Source organism: Nannospalax galili, unplaced genomic scaffold (genome assembly GCF_000622305.1).
Source record: "Nannospalax galili isolate Female #2095 unplaced genomic scaffold, S.galili_v1.0 scaffold364, whole genome shotgun sequence".
Lineage (NCBI taxonomy): Eukaryota > Metazoa > Chordata > Mammalia > Rodentia > Spalacidae > Nannospalax > Nannospalax galili.
In genome coordinates this window covers 2,123,239-2,142,355 of record NW_008352752.1, presented here as the reverse complement: position 1 = coordinate 2,142,355, position 19,117 = coordinate 2,123,239, and the positions used below count along the sequence as shown (strand labels likewise).

The window sequence follows — 19,117 nt, the reverse complement described above, 5'->3', positions numbered from 1 at the left end:
CATTTGGTTCATTAATATATATTAATAAAATAATTTGTTCAAAAATTTAAAAGATAAACTCTACAATGGTAAATGCTATTATGAGGGAAAACTAAGATAAATATAAAAAAAATAATAATGCCCATTAGTCTTAGCAACACTGAAGATTCAAAGCCAATTTTGTCCTTCATACTTATTTTGACTGAAAAACAGAGTAGTGGTTTGAGGAGTGAAATGGGAGGTGAGGAATTGAAGGTAAAATATTAACAGTGGAGAGGATCTATACATGATTTAAATACATGAAATGCACAAAAATTCAATAAAAATATATATTGAAAAAAAAAGAATGCAGTTTGAGCCCAGGTAATGTGTGAAGTGAAATTTAAAATGCTTAAGGTTTTTAATAAACTATAATTAAAGCAAATGGCAAAAAAAAATTTAGGGGAGTAAAAAGGAAAAGAGACATCAACGTGGGCTATACAAGCTAACACCTGGGATACCCTGGAGTGCTCAGAACGCTGCATCTTCTCACCTACTTCACTCTTTACTCTGAGGGACAGTTCTCAGTACAAGTATTCTTCCCCACTCAGATCAGGAAAAAAGGGGAAAATGCTCATGATTAATATGCTGTTCTGGACACACCTGTTTGTGAAACTAAACATTAGAAGTGCTAAGAAAGAAAAACTAAAAAGAAAACTACTAAAAGGTATAGGCAAAAACAGAAAACAAGAAACAGATGAACTGATGGCATCTGTAGAAAAATCATAGATATCAATCCTAAAATTTCAAGAAATAAAAGAATCAACAAGTAGCAGAATATAAAATATGCCAAAATTAGTAATATTAATAACACAATAACCAATTACAATATGTAACAGATGAGAAAGTCACATTTAAAACAGTAGTGAAATAGCAAAACACAGCCAGGTGTGATGGTGCATGCCTTTAGTCCCAGCACTTAGGGAGGCAGAGGTGGGCAGATCTCTGTGAGATGGAAGCCAGCCTGGTCTTCATAGTGAGTCCCAGGCCAGCCTTGGCTACCAGGAGACCCTGTCTCAAAAATAAAATAAATAAAATAAATAAAAAGCAAAACACTAAGCAGAGCATGAGAGTGCATGCCTGCAATGTCATCACTTGGAGATGGAGGCAGCGGGATCATGCATTTAGTGAGAGCTATCCAGAGACTTAGAGGCCAATATGAAAACATGAGACCCTGCCTCAGAAAGTAAATTACTTGGTAATAAACAGAAATGTTCAAATATACAGAAAGAAAAATAAGCACCTTTAATCTCTATGTCAAAGTAGGTTACCTCCCTATGATGTGGTGCCAAGGGAGGCCTATGATCAACCAAACAATATGGGCAATTTGGTTGCCCAGCAGAATAAGATAGTAAGACCCTTTTGCTGAAGAAACCACATATTTTGGGTGCAGGACATAGAGAAATCAAATTGGAACTGAGCTGGATGCTTCCTCCCTGATGGTTAGCTTTCCTAATGCCAGAAGGTACTATGCAAAGGACTGAAAGAGAAGTCACCAACAGTCTTACTCAGCTGTGGACCCTGTATGCTACACTACTGACATATCAGACAAGATATGCATGACTGTGGGTAACTACCTGCTTTCTGAATGGATCTGAGACCAGCTACACAGACGGGAATTCACATCTGGCAATATTAACATGGTCAAAAGCCTGATGCTGAGAAGGTCACTGGCGCTAGTGGGTAAGTTACTGCTATTGTTAGATATGATATGCCTGCCAAATTGCCATCTAAATATTTATGATTAAGCCCATACATTAATGCTAACTATCAGCTTTGACCAGAGAACTTCTTTTGTGATGGGGAGATAAAAACTCTGGAGGCTTATAACCTACCAAAGCACTGAGAATAAGTGACTGTTGAATGTTCAACCCTAAATGGGATCTCTGTAGCTGTTGTGTACTTAAAGCAACATTGTTAAATACAGATAAGAAATATCAATCACTAGAGATATCCACAAGCTCACATGAATGACAAATAATTATAAAATCAGTAAGCAAATCAATCAGAAGGGTTTTGACTTTACATAAAAATCCTGATGCTGACTGGTAAATGTGGAAGGAGACAAGAAACGGAAAATGGGAAGTTTGCAACCATTATTTTGAAAAAAAAATGGGTAAGACTCATCACTAGAGACAAAAATGAAGGCAGAAATTTTGATTGGGAACATGCTCTTAATAGTTTTCCTCATAGACTGCATTTAGTTGCATGGAGAAGAGGGGGAAAAAAAAAAACAGTAACATTGGAAAGATGTCTAACAATCCTCTAGCCAAGTGTCCAAAATAACCTCAACAATGAAATTTCCATGACATTCCTAAGATAGACTTGGATTCTAATTATAATGGAAAATGCCATTTGAAAAAAAAAATAACATTGGGATGGTCTCCTCTTGTGAACCTGGAGCTGTTATGACAGCTGGAGCTGTAGTGCCCTCCCATGAGTCTGGAGCTATAGCTGTGGTCCCCAATCGTTTGCCAGGGTTCTTGTGGTGGGCTGACAGTGGAGCAGATGGAGGACTTCCCTATGCTGGGCAGCAGTTTCAGCCATCTCCCAGTGGCTGCATTCCCCTCAACCTCCTCCCCTGAAGCCCCAGGTTATACCTGGCAATGGCTTTCCCTCTGGTTGGGCTTATTCTGGGAACAGAAGTTTTTGTCATTTTCAGATTCTAGTCTTGGGAAAACTCTCAAGCAGATCTCCCACCTCCCTTGATGGGCAGCTAGGGTCTTGACTACCCCAAAGTCCTGGGCATCCTTTCCCATTGAACCTGTGGCCCTTTCCCATTCCCAGGCACCAACAGTTTTCCCCACCATCTTTCTATTACTCTTCCACAGTCCCCAGGTACCTTCACCTGTGCCCTACAGATCATGTAAACACCTTACTGAAATCTGAAAATAAAAATCACATTTGAGGAAATTGAGTGTTGTACTTTAAAAACTAAATTGATACAATTCTTAAACTAAAAATATGTAATTGTATTTTAGAATGCAAATTCACAATTCTTTATATCTACTATAATTTTTTGAGTATTATTTACTAACAAAGCTGTACTATCAAGCTTCAACAATACTGTGAAATTTCTCACTGCTACTGTAATATGAATTTGGTATTCATTCCTCTTCCAAAATCTCTAACCTATACACGTATTTCAATGTAATTATGGGTTTTTTTTTTAAGTAATACTAATAAAATACCATTGGGTCACTTGAAAAAAAAATGGAATATAGGTGATAGAAAAATCTAAGTATTTTGTCACAGCAATGAGAAAAGTAACTAGTACATAAAAATTGATACTGAGAAGTGAGACTGCTGCTATGATACAGCTAACCATGGGGCTTACTGGTCTTTGGAACTGGCTTGCAGAAGAAATGCAGAATTTGGAACACTGGGTTGGAAAAACCCTAAAATGATGTAAACAAACCTTAACTGGTTATTCAGGTAGGAGTTTGGAAGACCAGCATGCAGAGAGAAATGGAAACAGTAGAGGCTGGGCTTACAGGATTTCAGAAAGGAACAAGACTATATTGGAATCTGGGCCATCTGTCAGAGTTTGGCTTAGTTCAAGCCATGTCATGAGAACCTGAGTGAGACTGAATTCAAAAGATGGCCCGTGAGTAAGAGTACTTGCCACCAAACCCAAGTTCATTCCCCACAACCCAAAGCTAGAAGAACCCACTCTCTGGCAAGTTGTCCTCTGACCTACACACACACACACACACACACACACACACACACACACACACACACACACACACCACACACACACACACACACACACACACGATTTAACTTAAATAAATAAATAAATGTAAGGACTAATGATAAATCATGGACTAAGAGCCAAAGGAAATTTCAAGGCAAGATAACATTGTTTGTACCACAGCTACTGCTCATTGCTCGTGTTCAGATCTACAGTGAAAAAGAGCAAAAAGATATGAAAGCATAAAGTGTAACAAGGAGTGCTGTGAGAAAATTTAAAGTTGCTGGCAAGGAGGATCCAAAGAAAGCAATTGGAGTTGTTATAGAGATTACCACCACTAAAGAGAAACTTCATGCTCTACACTGGGACAATAAGAAAGGTGCCCTGACAAAAATATCCTATCTATTAAGTTCCAACTTGCAGAAATGCAAGTTCATGTAATAGTAGAAACCTTGAACTGAGAATGCTGTTGAAGGAGGTACCCGTTAAAACTGCCTATAAAAGTGTTTCCCCAGAGTCATGCCTCTGCTGTAACTATGGCCCAAGGGGGTGAGGCAGCACTGTCAATATGGTACTGATCTTACAAGTATGAGAGGTAAAGAGTGAGGGAGTCATGGAGGCTTGCACCTAAGTCCCCCAAAACCAGTCAAGCCAGGCAATATGGAATAGAGTGGGACTCTGCAAAGAGGCACTGAGAGGTCAATGTATGAAGCTGAGACGGTAAAGCCCAAGTTGTAATGGAGATCTCTAACGGTTGGAGATGCCAAAACCATAGGACATTTGTCAAAGAAAGCTGCAGTCAAGAGCGAAGCTGGCCCTTCTAGACTGAAGCTATGAGAATTGCTGGTAGCAGAGCCTGAGAGGCAGGGCTACCCCAGGCCTTTGGAGACCAGATGATTCTATCACTAGTCCCAAGTGTTGAACACAGACTGCAGGATTTGTTATTTGTCTTGCTTAGGTCTGATCTTCCTTATTAGGCTTCCATTCATCCCTGCCAGGATGGGAATGCTTATTCTGTAACCCTGCATACTGGAAATATGTAACTTACTTGTTATTCTATAAGCACTCACAGGTAGGGGGCTGCCTGAAGTCTCAGAAGAGATGGACTTTGGACTTTCAAGGATGGTTTTAACTGTTAAAATCTAAGGTAATTTGTGAAGTTGGACTGGATACATTTTAAATTATGAGATGGCCATGAGGCTTATGGGGATAGGAGGTGAAAGGTATGGCTTAAAAGTGATGTGTTTCCAGTGGACAGTAACAGGGATAACAGAGTATATAGGCTCCAGTGCGGGCGGCGGGGGGGGGGGCAGCCGGTATGGGAGGGTGCCATTTGGGAAGTGGGTAGATAGATGAATAAGATTGTGTGGAATGTTCTATATGATATACACAGAAATCAATTGTGATAAACACTACCATTGAAATCTACCTGATGACTTTATATCCATGATCAGGTGCCAAGGATCTCAAGGAAACCGACTGTGACCAGTAATAATCTGATACATAGAGATTAGAAATGCATGTGCAAATATGCAAGTTTTGTTGCATTAAAAATGAGTTTTTCTGTATGAAAGAGTTTATTTTAATAATGAAATGGAGATCTTTTTAAAGGTTAAAACCTTATTTAATTTTATATCTTACAGGATTTATACTGAGTTCAATATTGTATACCTGTATTAAATCAACTGTGAACCTAAAAATTTACAGCCACTTTTGAAAGAGATGTATCCTTGAAATTGTTACTGAATATGTTAAAGTTGTAAAGAAATGCTTCCTCTAATCATGTGGTAAATAAATAAATAGAGTTTTTTTTAAAAATGATATGTGATGTGTTTCAGAGTCAAGCTGACAAGGGTAGATTTGTTATAGTTTATATTGACTTAGCTTCACAGGATCGAGAATTACTTTGTAGACTAATCTGCTTAACTATGTTACTTTCTAAATTAGAAATATTACCTTAGGCTGGGCATGATGGCACACACCTTTAATCCCAGCAGAGGCAGGCGGATCTTTGTGAGTTCTAGGCCAATTTGGTCTACATAGTGAGTTCCAGGCCAGCAGGGAGGACAAGGAAACCCTGTCTCAAAAAGCCTCTCCCTCCCCTCCCCTGCCAAAAAGAAAGAAATATCAGCTTAGCGGGGCTGGAGAGATGGCTCAGAGGACTCAGATTTGGTTCTGAGCATTCACATGGTGACTAACAACCATCTGTAATTCCAGTTCCAGGGGATCCAACATCCTTTCCTGGCCTCCACCGGCACTGCATGACACGAGCACAGTTACATATATGCAGGTAATGTACTCATACACAAAAAATAATAAGTGAAATTTTTTTTAAAGAGAAATATCAGTAGCACCATTGGGGTTTTTGGCCTTTTTTTTTCTTTTTCTTTTGTTTTTATTGAATTTTTAAGTATTTTATACAGAATATTTCAAACAATCTTAATCATCTTTATACCCCCAACCCCACCAGCAGCCTCCCATAGACCCCCACTGGAACCTATATACTCTGTCATCCGTGTTAAGGGCCAATGTGTCAAGTCAGTGTCCCCAGATATTCCCCAGTGCAACTCCATCCACTTAGGTCTAGTCAGCCTATCTAGAGTCTCTTGTTTTAGGAAGATCAGGACTTCCTCATCTACCAGTAATCAATTGCCAAAGTTTCTTCAGCTTAGATTGGGGTCTATTGTTCATTTCCCCAGTTCTATGCTGGGTTTTTGTCTGCCTGAGTTTGCATGGGGCTTGTGTATGCTGATACCACTGCTATAGAAACATATGAGCAGGGTCCCAGGAGTTTGTAGGACTCTTATTTCCATATGGTCATGCATTTCCTCCTTGGCTCTTACAATCTTTCTGCCCCCTCTTCCGTGACAGCCCCTGAGCCTTGGGTGGGTGAAGTTTAATATAGCAGTCCTGCCCAAGGACCAGCATTCAGCAGATTCTTTCTCTATACTTTGGCCATTTGTGGCCTGTTGTGTTCCTGGACCTCCACTGCATGAGGGAGCTTCATTAAATGAGAACTGAGAGATTCGTTAGTGTCTTCTTCATTGCCCCTGTTCTATGTTCAGTGCACTTTAGGTATAGAGATTGCTTGGTAGATGTGTAGTTTAGGCCTGGGCAATTCATACACAATGTCTGGTGTAACCAGTTGTGGTACTTGGTAGGAGTCTCCATCTGGTACAAAAGAAGCATCTTTGATGAGTGTTGACTGGGATATTTGTCTATAGATACATGGATACATACATAGCTAGAAATTACATCAGTCTAGGGATGCAACAGTCTTGGGGTTTTCTCTAAGATCTGTGACCTCTCCAGGCATGTGTATTTGGCTATGTTTATAGTACCACAGTTGAGTTTCCTCCCATTGAGTGGGCTTTTAGTCCAATTAGGTAGCTGTTGAGAATCAAAAGAGAAAACCTAGACCAACCAGCTTTTCATACCCAATAAGAAAATAACAAAGTCACATCAAGTATACAAACAGATACAAACTTAAACTCAACAAAGGAAGGCTTGAGTCTCACATAAGAATCAGAAACAAAAAAAGAAATCTACATGCTAAAGTCACAATGAAAAAAAAAATAATATGGAAAAACCCAAATAATATGTCTCCACCAAGCACCAACAGTCCTATAGAAGAGTTTTACAATGCAAGCCCCCTAGAAATAACCCAGGACACAGACTTCAAAAAAACAATTATAAACATGATCAAAAAATTCAGTGAATTTAAAGAATGCACAAACAAACAAATCAAAGAACTAAAAGAAGATACGGATAAACTTCCAACTGAATTCACGAAAGAGTTAAAAATATTGAAGAAAACAGGGCTGGAGAGATGGCTCAGCGGTTAAGAACACTGGTTGTTCTTGCAGAAGACCCAGGTTTGAATCTCAGCACACGCATGGCAGCTAACAACTGTCCATAACTCCAGTTCCAGGGGATCAGACAGCCTCTTCTGTCCTCTGCAGGCATTGCATGACACAGGTGCACTAACACACATGCAGGCAATACACTCAAACAAATAAAATAAAATAAAAATAATGAAATATTTTAAAAATATTGAAGAAAACTCAGGCTGAAATGAAGAAGTGAAACACTCAATAATCCTATTAGAAACAACAGGAGAAAGCCTCACCAATAGAATGAATGAAATGGAAAACAGAATATAAAGACTGCATGATAAAGTTGATGAATTGGACAGTTCAAGCAGTCCTGTGTTTTTAAGAAAACACGGGAATGAGCCGGGTATGGTTTAACTCTAAATGTCTATAAAGCCAGCATTCATGGATTCTGATATAAGCCTGCTGTAAACTCAATCTTTCCTCATTTCCCATAATCTTATAACTGACATATTCTGACCTTGACTATGAGACCTCACATTTATCTCTCACTGCCTGAAGCCCATATTCCAGTCTGTTGAAGTGATTTGAATTTGTGTTATGCTCCTTAGTCAGGACAACACACGAAAACAATGGGCAAGTGATGGTTCAGTGAACAGTGGTGAGCATAAACATTGCTATGATTGTACCCAAGGCTTTAGGTCACTTGCTACGTGAGTGTCCTTTTGCCTGATAGTAACCACTTGCATTATTTAGAGATAGGTGAGAAATATAGGCTTGCTTATTTATTTATTTATTTATTTATTTAATTTTTGCCTCCTAAACTTTATTCCTTGTCTTATATTCTAGTGAAAATAAACCCCAGAGTGAATTCTATTACATGTATAGTAACTTATGAGCAGACAGACATAGTAAGGGTCACTTGAGAAGTCTCAGCTCCCTGCCTCTTAGATTCCCTTTCAGCATTTTATGTACTGGTAGATGAAGAAATCCTTGAGTAAAGATAGTGTTGACCTTCTAACTGGGGTGAGATGACAATCCTCCCTAAGTCCTGGCTGTGACCCCCAGCTCTGGGCTGCTATTCTGGAGGTCAGAATAACTAGTTTCAGTGGCCTTTTAACTCATACTCAAAATGGGATGAGAATGCCCAGAAATGCGTTTACTCAACCTATGTACCCTCACTTCCGCAATGAAAATATTTTCTAACATCCATTATGCTAATTAATTACAACAGTAAGGCTGATCAGAAATCAGGTTGGTTGGGATGCTTGGAAGCAGCTGCCTCTTGAGTGTGGGGTTTTCAGAGAGTATTTCAAATGTCATTTACTCACCTTTGTTGTATTTCCCATGAAGGCATGTTGAATGTTAAATGACTTCCCCTGGGCTATATATGTGAGACTGTCCTGTGTGATCATACATATTATGTGCATGCTAAAGTATTTTGTCATGAGTTGTAACAATGTAGCAGACTGGAAATCTGGAGTCTGGACCTAGGTTCCCTTTTCTGCTCTTGTTACCTGCTGGCTCTGTAGATGTACTGCCATGGCTATCATAGTCACACAAGAGGTCCCCATAGATGCTCACCTATTTTGTGATAGGACTCAGGGCCTATTCTACGCTGTCACATGTAAAGTCAAGAAAAGAGCTCTTGTGGGGTGGGCAAGGACAGAGGAGCCAAAAGCCTGAGTTAGCAAAAAAAACCAAAAAAAACAACAACAAAAAAACAACAACAACAACAAAAAACACGCTGCCCACACTTGGAATCCTCAGAAAGAGGTGTGTTGGGTGCTCTCTGTTGGGTAAGTAGTACAGGGTCAGGTTGTGCATCCCTGCCAGAAGCCTTGCCCTCGTGTGAGCTGCCTCTTTATGGGACAAGCATAATAGCAATGTAATGGCAGTAAAGGAAACCTCATTGCACCACACTGGATGGGTTGGCTTTCAGTGCCAGCTGTGCCAGAGTTACCTGGGATTTTCAGCAGTATTGCACATGGCCACCTGGACTCATCAGGTGTTTCATCCTCTTTGCAGAGGGCTAGGGTGAAGGAGGGGAGAAAATTCACTGGAGGGGTGAAAACTCATGCTGAAGTACAGCTGGCTTACGGCCCAAGTAACCCAGGGTGGAGTCTTTGGGTCACATTTAGACAATCTGCCCCTCCTGTGACATGTTCTGACAGGGCAGGCAGTAATCCTTTGTAGATTTCAATCTTCTCATTTTTCAGTAGGAAGAAATTAACTTTGAACACCTCTCAGGGTCTGTGTACTGTAAGAAATAGACACCTACTTTTTCTACATTAGATAAAAATAAGGACAGACACTTGGAGAGAAATGGTGATTTCAGATAGATTAAATTCCAAGAGTGAAAACATTGAGAACCTTTCTTTCAGCCTTTCTTGCACAAATGAGTAAAATCAGGCAAATGTTAATATCTGCTAATACTGATACTTAAATGATTTGAATGTGGAAAGAGAGAGATTGTAATGACTGGCTGATGCAGGTTTCACATCAAGGAAAAAAAAAAAAAAAAAAAAAAAAAAAAGCCTAGACCACAGGATTCTCAGTTCTAAATGACCACAGATGCCAACCCAGAATACTCTAGCCAGCAAATATGTCTATTAAAGTTGAAGGGGAAAGAAAAATCTTTTCCACAACATAAATAGGTTGAAAGAATTCATGTCCACAAAACCAGCTCTTGAATTCTTGAAGCAATACAAAGAGCTGAAGAAAGGAAAGACTATACCTAAGGGGTAACCGGAAAAAACTAAATGGAGGTATCACTGTGAAAAGACAGACCAAGAATGCAAACAGAAATTAAAATGACAGGAATCAATACACATCTTTCAATAGCTTTAAATGTCAATGGACTGAACTCCCCAGTCAAAAGACACAGGCTAGTTGAATGGATTAAGGAAAAAAATCCATCTTTTTGTTGTCTCCAAGAAACCCATCTCACCTTCAAGGACAAGCACTACCTTAAAGGTGAAAGGCTGGAAACAAATATTCCAAGCAAATGGTACTCAAAAAAAAGCAGGAGTTGCAATTCTAATATCTGACAAAATAGACTTCAAACATAATCAGAAGAGATAAAGAGGGACACTTCATTCTGATTAAAGGAACAATTGACCAAGAAGATATATGCAATCATGAACATATATGCATCAAACTCTGATGCACCCAACTTCATAAAAACAATACTACAAGACTTTATGACCCAGATTAATCCCAACGCACTAATAGTAGGGGCCTTCAATAGCCTACTGTCTCCATTAGACAGGTCAACAGGACAAAGAATAAACAGAAGACATCTGAATTATGCAATACCATACATCAAATGGATCTAACAGACATCTACTGAATATTCCACCCAAGCACCAAAGAATATACTTCCTATTCAATACCTCATGGAACATTCTCCATAATCGACCACATACTGAGTGGGGCCCAAAACAAGCCTCAACAAACAGAAAAAAATTGAAATCATTCCATGCATTCTATCAGACCACAATGCAATAAAGCTTAAAATCAACACAGAAGAAGCCCTAGTGATTACATGAACTCATGGAAAGTAGCACTCTATGGACTGGGGTCCTGGAATACAAAGGTGAAGTGGGCTGGGTACTAGTACTCACCACTCTCTACTTCTTGACTACATTCATTGTGACCAGGTGCCTCAAGTTCAGGTCTCTTATTGGCTTCCCCAACGGGATGGATTGTACCCTTGAACTGTAGGCCAAAATAAACCCATCCTTAAGTTGCTTTTTTTCAGGTAATTTGTCTAAGCAACAAGACAAAGACACAACAATTACACAATTATACTATTATTCTTACAACTTCTGTGTTTGAAAATTATTACTAACTAAAAAAAAAAATTTTAAGATAGACATGTGTAATTTTCCCACCATATTATTTCCCTATATTGTGGCAATATAAAGTAACCAAAAGGTGAACCCAGTGTAATCCACGGCAGAAATTTGAATTGCCTTTAACAGCGTGCTGCATTGTTTGGTATTTAGTCAAATTAATTTTTTTTCAGTTCTAAGATTTCCAAGGTGAGGTTGGAGAGATTACTCAGGAGATACAAGTGTTTGCTTTGCAAGCATGAAGACATGAGCTCAAATTCCAAGCACTCACAAAAGAACCAGGCATAGCCATGCATGGCTGTGACCCCAGCATTGCGGGAGCTGAGACAAGTGAATTCCAACGGTTCCCTAGACATCCAGTGAGCTTTACGTTCAGTGGCAAATCCTGTCTCAAGGGAATAAGGCTGAAAGTGATAGAGGAAGACATCCAATATCTGTCTATCTTTGGCTACACTCATGCGCATACAGGTCCTTGGTACACACGCATGTGCGTGCGTGCACACACACACACACACGTACACAACAAATATACAAAGGACTTTCAACATGATTTTTTCTTTCCAATCTTACCATGGAGATTTGTTTCTGCAATTGTCTTTTTCCCTATTTCCCCTAAGCAGAAGGTCCTATCACTCCTGCTTTATTCTGTCTCTGGTGCTTCAGAATACAGCATATTGAACAACCTTAGTTTTTGCAAATGCCCAAAGAAAATTGCATATTTTGGATTCACGTTTTCAGGTATTTTCTAAATTGTACCTATTTATAACCATAAATAAATAGAGGACAGATCTGTATCTTTTCAACTACTGTAGTTCATAGTACAAAGCCTCTCTCATCCTTTCAACTGAAATGCTTAACTTGCACTGCTCATTTGCCTCTTACTGGCAAAACATCAGGAAAACTCACTCAATTTCCTCCCTTCCACTTTCACAGCAAATCTGACCAGAGTCAATTCAACATTTACCTGCTTTAGATGTTTTCTTAATTACACCAATCCTCAATGTTTGTACATTAAATTCCATCAGCAAACAAGACCACCATGTGTACTTAACAATATTAAAAAGTGTATTTTATGTAGCATAGCACCATGACAGCTTGAAAAGCTGTTCCCATCTATTATTTTAGTGAAGAGAATCCAGTTTGTGCACATGTTAAAGGGCAAGTTAGTAAAGTTTGGTTTTCTTTTTAAAGGAAAATAAAATCCAGAAAATGCTGAACTAAATAAGTTACAGCAGGTATAGTTATTTGAATGAGAAATAACCATGACAAGCTCATGTATCAGACATTTGCTTCCTAGTTTGTCACACTGTTTGGGAAGGTTGTGGAGCCTTTAGGAGGTGAAGCCTTGCTACAGGAAGAATATCACTGGGGCAGGCTTTGAGGGTTGACAGATTTACCCCAGTTTCTATTCTCACTCTATCTGTTTCCTGTGTGTGGATGAAAATATGATCAACCAACTTCCTGATCCTGATGCCAAGTCATGCCTGCCTGTTGCCATGTCTTCCCACCATGATGGCTGTATCCCTCAGTAACCATTGACCAAAATAAACTTTCCTCCCTAAGTTGTTTTTGGTCATGGTAGTTTATCACAGCAACAGAAATAACTAAACTAGGTTTCTAGATCTTTTAATATGTCAAAATATTTCCTGATAAGGAACAATGTATTCAGTGCTTTCCAAACTTACTTGACCAAGCCATACTTTTCAGAACGTCTCCTGGAGAAAATATGTTGTAGAACACACTTTGAAAATGCTTTCTGTATTTCTGGAGGGAATTAAACACAATGTTTCTGGAAACTTGCAAAGACCATGTCTCAGCCAAATAAAATACCTGCTTGACACCAGCAGGGTAAGAAGCTTTACACATGTAATCAAAGAAGCTGCTGTTTCTGACTGTAACTTCTTACAGACAAGAACTTATGAGCTCTCATAAATACCTGCCTACTCCTGAGTCATACTAAAATTCTATATTTTCTGTCTCCTCTAGTATGAACTATCCCTGACCAAAATTCAGTATCAATATACCACAATTAAAACATGTACACACACAAAGCAAAAGAGAGATGTTTTACAGTAGTGCTTCTGAAATTTTAATGTCGATATGAATTGCCTGGAAATTTTGATAAAATGTAGACAATTAAAAGTTATGACGATGGATCCAAGATTCTGTAATTCTAGAAATCTGTAAGGTTGCAACAACGATATTGCTCTATACATCATATGTTAAATAACAAAAATACAGCACAAACAGAACAAAAAGTTGATGGCTGTAGCTGATACCCATTGCTTTACCTTTCAAGCTGCTTTCCAAAGACATAAATCTTCCCTCAGAAAACAATTCACATTCATCACTTAATAAAAATAAAAACTATACAAGAAATACAAAGATACATATGCCACTATTATCTGGTGACTATTATTTTTAGGTAGCCACAAAACTATATTTACACAAAGCCAATGGTTGGTCTAAATCTTCACTCTGCTTCTGTTTCTAAATATCCACACTGACAACACAGAAATACATCAATGTTCATGGTAGTCAGGAGTTGTCTCTACTTTTACTCACTTAAAAGGCTTGCAAGTGTAGACCTTGTCACCCAAAAAGGAAATACAGAAAGCAGCATCCCTCTCAATGATTTACCAAAAACAGTAGCTCATTTTAATAAAACCATCCCAAAACACAAAATTGATTGGACAAACTGCTGTGTTGGGCATACAGAATAGCTGATCAAAATCATTCAAGAGTTTTATTTTTAGAGATTTTCTTTTAGGTTTGAAAATTTTCTCCCATTCTATATTTTTATGTTGATACTGTGGTCTACTGACATAAAAGATAAATCTTTGAATCAATGATGTTTTAAACTATAAGAGTAGGTAAACAGATATTAGAATACATTAGAACATAACTTAATGCATATATTAAAACTCATAACCACTTTTATAAAATGCATTTTGCAAAACAAAGTGAACTTTAACTTCTTATACTATGTGGCTAGGTAACAAGGCGCAGCACTGTCATTCAGTAAATATTACAACATTACATGTCACCTATTACTTTCATTTCTTAGCAAGAAAACTTGGTGAAAATGGAAATTATTTTGCCTTATATTGTAACTGAGTTTCAACATATTAAACATTTTAGCATTTTACTTCACTAAAAACAGACATTTCTTTGTATATTACATGATGTCAAAATTTGACTTTATAATAAGTAGTTTTGTAGTATTTCTGTCACAATGAAGGACAAAGATAAGCCAACTGTTTAGATTCTTTTCCTTTATGTTGTGTCTTTGATCGCTAACAATGCTGTGAGAACAGCCAACAGAAGGCTGACATTTCATAAAATATGCAGTGATAAAAACTAATACTGGAGCATCTGGGAGCGATATATAAAATGCAGAAATACACCTAATAACTGTGATCTTAAAGTACAAGTTACTTACCAAAAGTGAAATGAAAAAAATACCTAAGAATTTAAAAAAATAGTAAAATGACAGAGGGTGGTTTAAAAAAAAGTATCTGTATTTCTAAATACAAAGTTTTAAAAGTAAGACTGTTATACTTTTTTCCTCTCTAGAACTCAACAGCCAATGACCTTGTAGGAACAAGCTATCTAAACTATATGCCTTTTAATAACTGAAGAGCATACTACTAAACTTCCAGCAAAAGGTATCTTACAAAATGCCTAAGAACATTTCTTCTCAGGTATTTACAATTTTCAAAACATTAAAGATATATAATACCATTTTAAAGAGTTTATATTTATTTTTGTTTTATGCATATGATGTGGTTTTTTTGTCTGCATGTATGTAAGTGAACCCATGTGTGTAATGTCCATAGGGCCAGAAGAGGGCATCAGATTTCCTGGAACTAGAGCTACAGACTGTTTTTGACCACCATGTATGTGCCAGGAACTGAACCCAATTCTTCCGCAAAAGTAGCTGGCACTCTTAATCACTGATCCAGCTTTTGAGCCCTGTAATATATCATTTTTATAAGATACCAAAGATCATGATGAAATTAATTTAAAAACTATGATTATTTAACCAAATAACTCTCAATGCCAATATTATTGTATCATTCCTCAATCTAAGCCTTAAAATTCTTAGTATGCCACAGCAAGTCAAACATGCTAAAATATGTTTAAATAATTTTATCACTAAATGTGTTTTTTTAATCACAGGAAATAGTTACACAATAAGACAATCTAATATCAATCATGAACTATCTACATAGCATTATCTATCAAAATCATAGTCCAATAAAACTTCCATTGCTTTTGTAAAATAAACATGCTCAGAGGTAATGAAAAAAACTGAAAGCTATACTCAGTACCTCAAAAACTCCAAATTAGCTTAGACAAAAGAAAATACACAATAGTTATACGTGGGAGGCAATATCCTTATGATTGTAATTGTCATCTGAATTTAAGGATTTCACTCCCTGATGCACATCCACCAGACTGCTATTCTTACATAGTTTTTTATGTTGCTTAATAGAAGTAAATATTCATTTTCAGATTTATATCAATGTTATTTATTTTTTGAAGCTGTTGTAACAGGTTAAATAGCAGTCTCAACATCACCTCGACCTCCCACTAGACAAGGAATGGCTTTAGAGGACTGAGAAGAAAGAAAACATATTTACATTTATAATCTCCTAACTATAACATTTATGCAAATTATGATCTTACATTTGCAAAATCAGTTTGATTCACTAAATACTTCACCACTGTTTCAATATTAACCTTCTACAGTTACTAAAACTTCAAAACAACATAGCTATGAAACATGTAATGTTCTACAAACCACTGAAAAAAATAAAGTAAGAATATATTCAGTACTGTATTTTTAATCTAGTCTCACTCTCTTATAGAATACAGCTTTATTATAGTAACTAAGAAGTACTAATCATTTGAGCTTAAGAAATTCACCTTTTTTAAACTGGTCATAGTGGCCCATACTTTTAATTACCACACTCTGAAGGTAGAGGCAGGAGAATCTGTGAGAGATCAAGGCCAGACTGGGATGATCTCCACAGGGTGTTCCAGGCCAGCTGGACCTACATAATGTCTTAAAAAAAAAAAAAAAGTATGTAAATGTAATAATCCAAGAAGAAGACAAAAATCAAGAGGTAGGGGAGCGGCATGGCAGGGGTTGGAGAGGGACTGGAAGGGATGAAAATGATATAAATACAATACTCATGTATGAAATTCTCAAAAATTAAAATTAGGTTTAGGAGCTAGAGAGATGGCTCAGCAGTTAAGGAACAGCACTGGCTCCTCTTGCAGAGGACTCTGGTTTAGTTCCCAGCACTCACATGGTGACTAACAACCATCCAAACTCCAGTACCAGGTTATCTAACACCCTCTTCTGGCCTCTCCAGGCATTGTACACATGGGTGCATTTACATACATGCAGGCAAAACACTCATAACACATAAAAAATTTAAAAATAAAATTTAATAATAAATCTTAGAAGTTTAAAAATAAAGAAATCCTCCATTTAAAAATATTTTCACTATTTCACATGTATTTACATATCACATAACATTTATTAAAATTGTTTTAATGTCAGGAATGTATTAATTACTCTTTCCACTATTTTGCCACTGAATTTACCCATAGTATTATCAATATCATATATGTTAATAGCAGTATTATGCACTTTTAGAAGAACTCTTTGGTCATTTAAAATTTCATGATTTTTAAGAGTAATTTATTCTGTCAAATGTTCTTTTTTAAGGTCAGAAAAATTATAGCAATGACAGCAAAAGAAAAAAGTTAAGTCAATTTCCTTTTTTTTTCATTAAAAAAAAAAATTTCACACCATGTTCCCCAACTGTAACTAAACAGGTAACTGAAATGAGCTACAGCTATAAAATATAAGTTAATGAAAACAGAACCCCCAGCTCTTTTGTTTAACTCTTTATAAATAATGCCTGAGTCCAATCAATAAATATTCATAGAAAAAAAAATGAATGAGCATTTTTAACAAGCCATACTTAGCCTAAAAGAGATGTTCTCTCAACAAGTTAAAATCCACTTTTACACACAGAACCAAGACTCAAGTAAAAACAAAACCAAGGAATACTGCAATTCCCTAGGCAGAAAGTAGCAATAAAGCAAAAAAGGAATTAGATGATGAATGTACACTGTTCAGGCAAAGTTCAGAAGGGGCACGGCAGGAGCTACAAGCTGGGGGAGGAGAGAGCAGATAAGTTTTAAACGAACAAAAAGAAAATAGAAAGAACATAATAGAGAAAAAAGGGAAAATATAACGAGGAGATGAGGATGTAAAAGGCAGAAATTTTCTCATTTATTCAGGGGCCAGTTACATCAAGGCAACCACTTTGTTCTACAAATGAGGTTCATCAAAGCTTGGGGAGGCCCAGCAACCAGAAAATCACATAAGTGCTGTTCTTCCCTCTTCGGCATATCACAGTATGGTCTTATTATAGATAACACTAATCTTGATAACTTGGTATCTGTCCATAAACTTTTGATGTCTGATATTTTTCCAAAAACCTTTTTTTTTTTCCTTTATAACTATTATGCAGCTTGGCAGGATACCTTTGGACTCTGTAAATACTCATTTTCTCCTTTCTCATTCATTTTAGGCATCCACTGATGAGTACTGCCTGAAACAATTGTTACTGTGGCATGGCCTCATGGTGCTTCTATTTCGTGGATTACTGTACACGTACTGATTATGTGAGAAAAAGATGGTTCTGAAACTATATCAAACAACAAGATCCAAGAAAATTTTCTAAACAAATGAAACAATAGATGTATTAGGCAAAAGCATTTTTATCTTTGGCTATAATGATTAATTTCCTGAATCAGAAGTCTAGCAGTTCCTTTTTGAAGGATTTGTAAGTTGCTAATGACATCTGTCAGCAGCTGAAATGTTTCATTTTATAGATAATTGTAGCCCAATTTTTTGTTTCAAGTAATGCATCATGATGCATATTTAAGGTTTTCCAAATAAAGAGCCTTGAGCAATCTATTTTAAAGCCACTAATACCACAGCACATTTGAGGCTAAAGGGGTAAGCATTTCTCCGGAACCAAAATGAAAAGAACAAATATTCTGAACCTGCAAATACGATTTCATTCCTCAACCTGAAACTTTGCCACAGGAGCATTAAATTAAACTGCTAAGAATAAGGAGCGATCTTTGTAGATCAGTGAATTCTAGAGCTCTGCTTCTCAAGAATAGTATTCTTATGACAGAATGAACACCTGCAAACATGAAATATAACTTTAAATTATTCAGTTACTCTTTCACAAAAGGAAAGCCTGTCAATTCAATACTGAAAAACCCCATGATTACAAGTAAGGATTTCAAGAAATACCATATTTATCAAAACTTTACTTTGCATTTGACATTAAATACATTGGCTTACATTGAGAACAAAGAATGTCAATCAATTACTACATCAGAGATGTCCTATTTCTTAATATTTAAAGCGACAGAATTATTTTAATAGACAGTCTAGTTTATTAGATAGCATATTTCAAACTTCATAAGCAAAACCCTGTCACCTAACCTCACTCTTCAAATGAAAGCCTCAGTAAACTAGCAACTCATACAAAGTCTGGCACATAACAAAATCTCTTAAAATTTTATTAATGAGTAAATTATGAACAGTACATATACAGTAGGTTACTGACATAAACTTATAGTTTCCCCTGCACTATCTCCATTGCAGA

The 19,117-nt window shown here is 37.0% G+C and overlaps 1 protein-coding gene across 8 annotated transcripts in view; it reads right to left on the bottom strand.

Annotated features, from left to right (window-relative positions):
* Tbc1d5 (TBC1 domain family member 5) overlaps positions 1-19,117 on the bottom strand; it is a 545,935-nt gene that overhangs the window by 455,670 nt on the left and 71,148 nt on the right. For 3 of the 8 annotated variants that reach the window (XM_029554511.1, XM_029554508.1, XM_029554506.1), the window contains one exon: positions 11,175-11,268. The exons of the other annotated variants lie outside the window; for them this stretch is intronic. The gene's annotated coding sequence lies outside the window, so the exon portion shown is untranslated. Of the gene's footprint in view, positions 1-11,174; positions 11,269-19,117 lie in introns of those variants that run through there. 8 annotated transcript variants of the gene reach the window in all.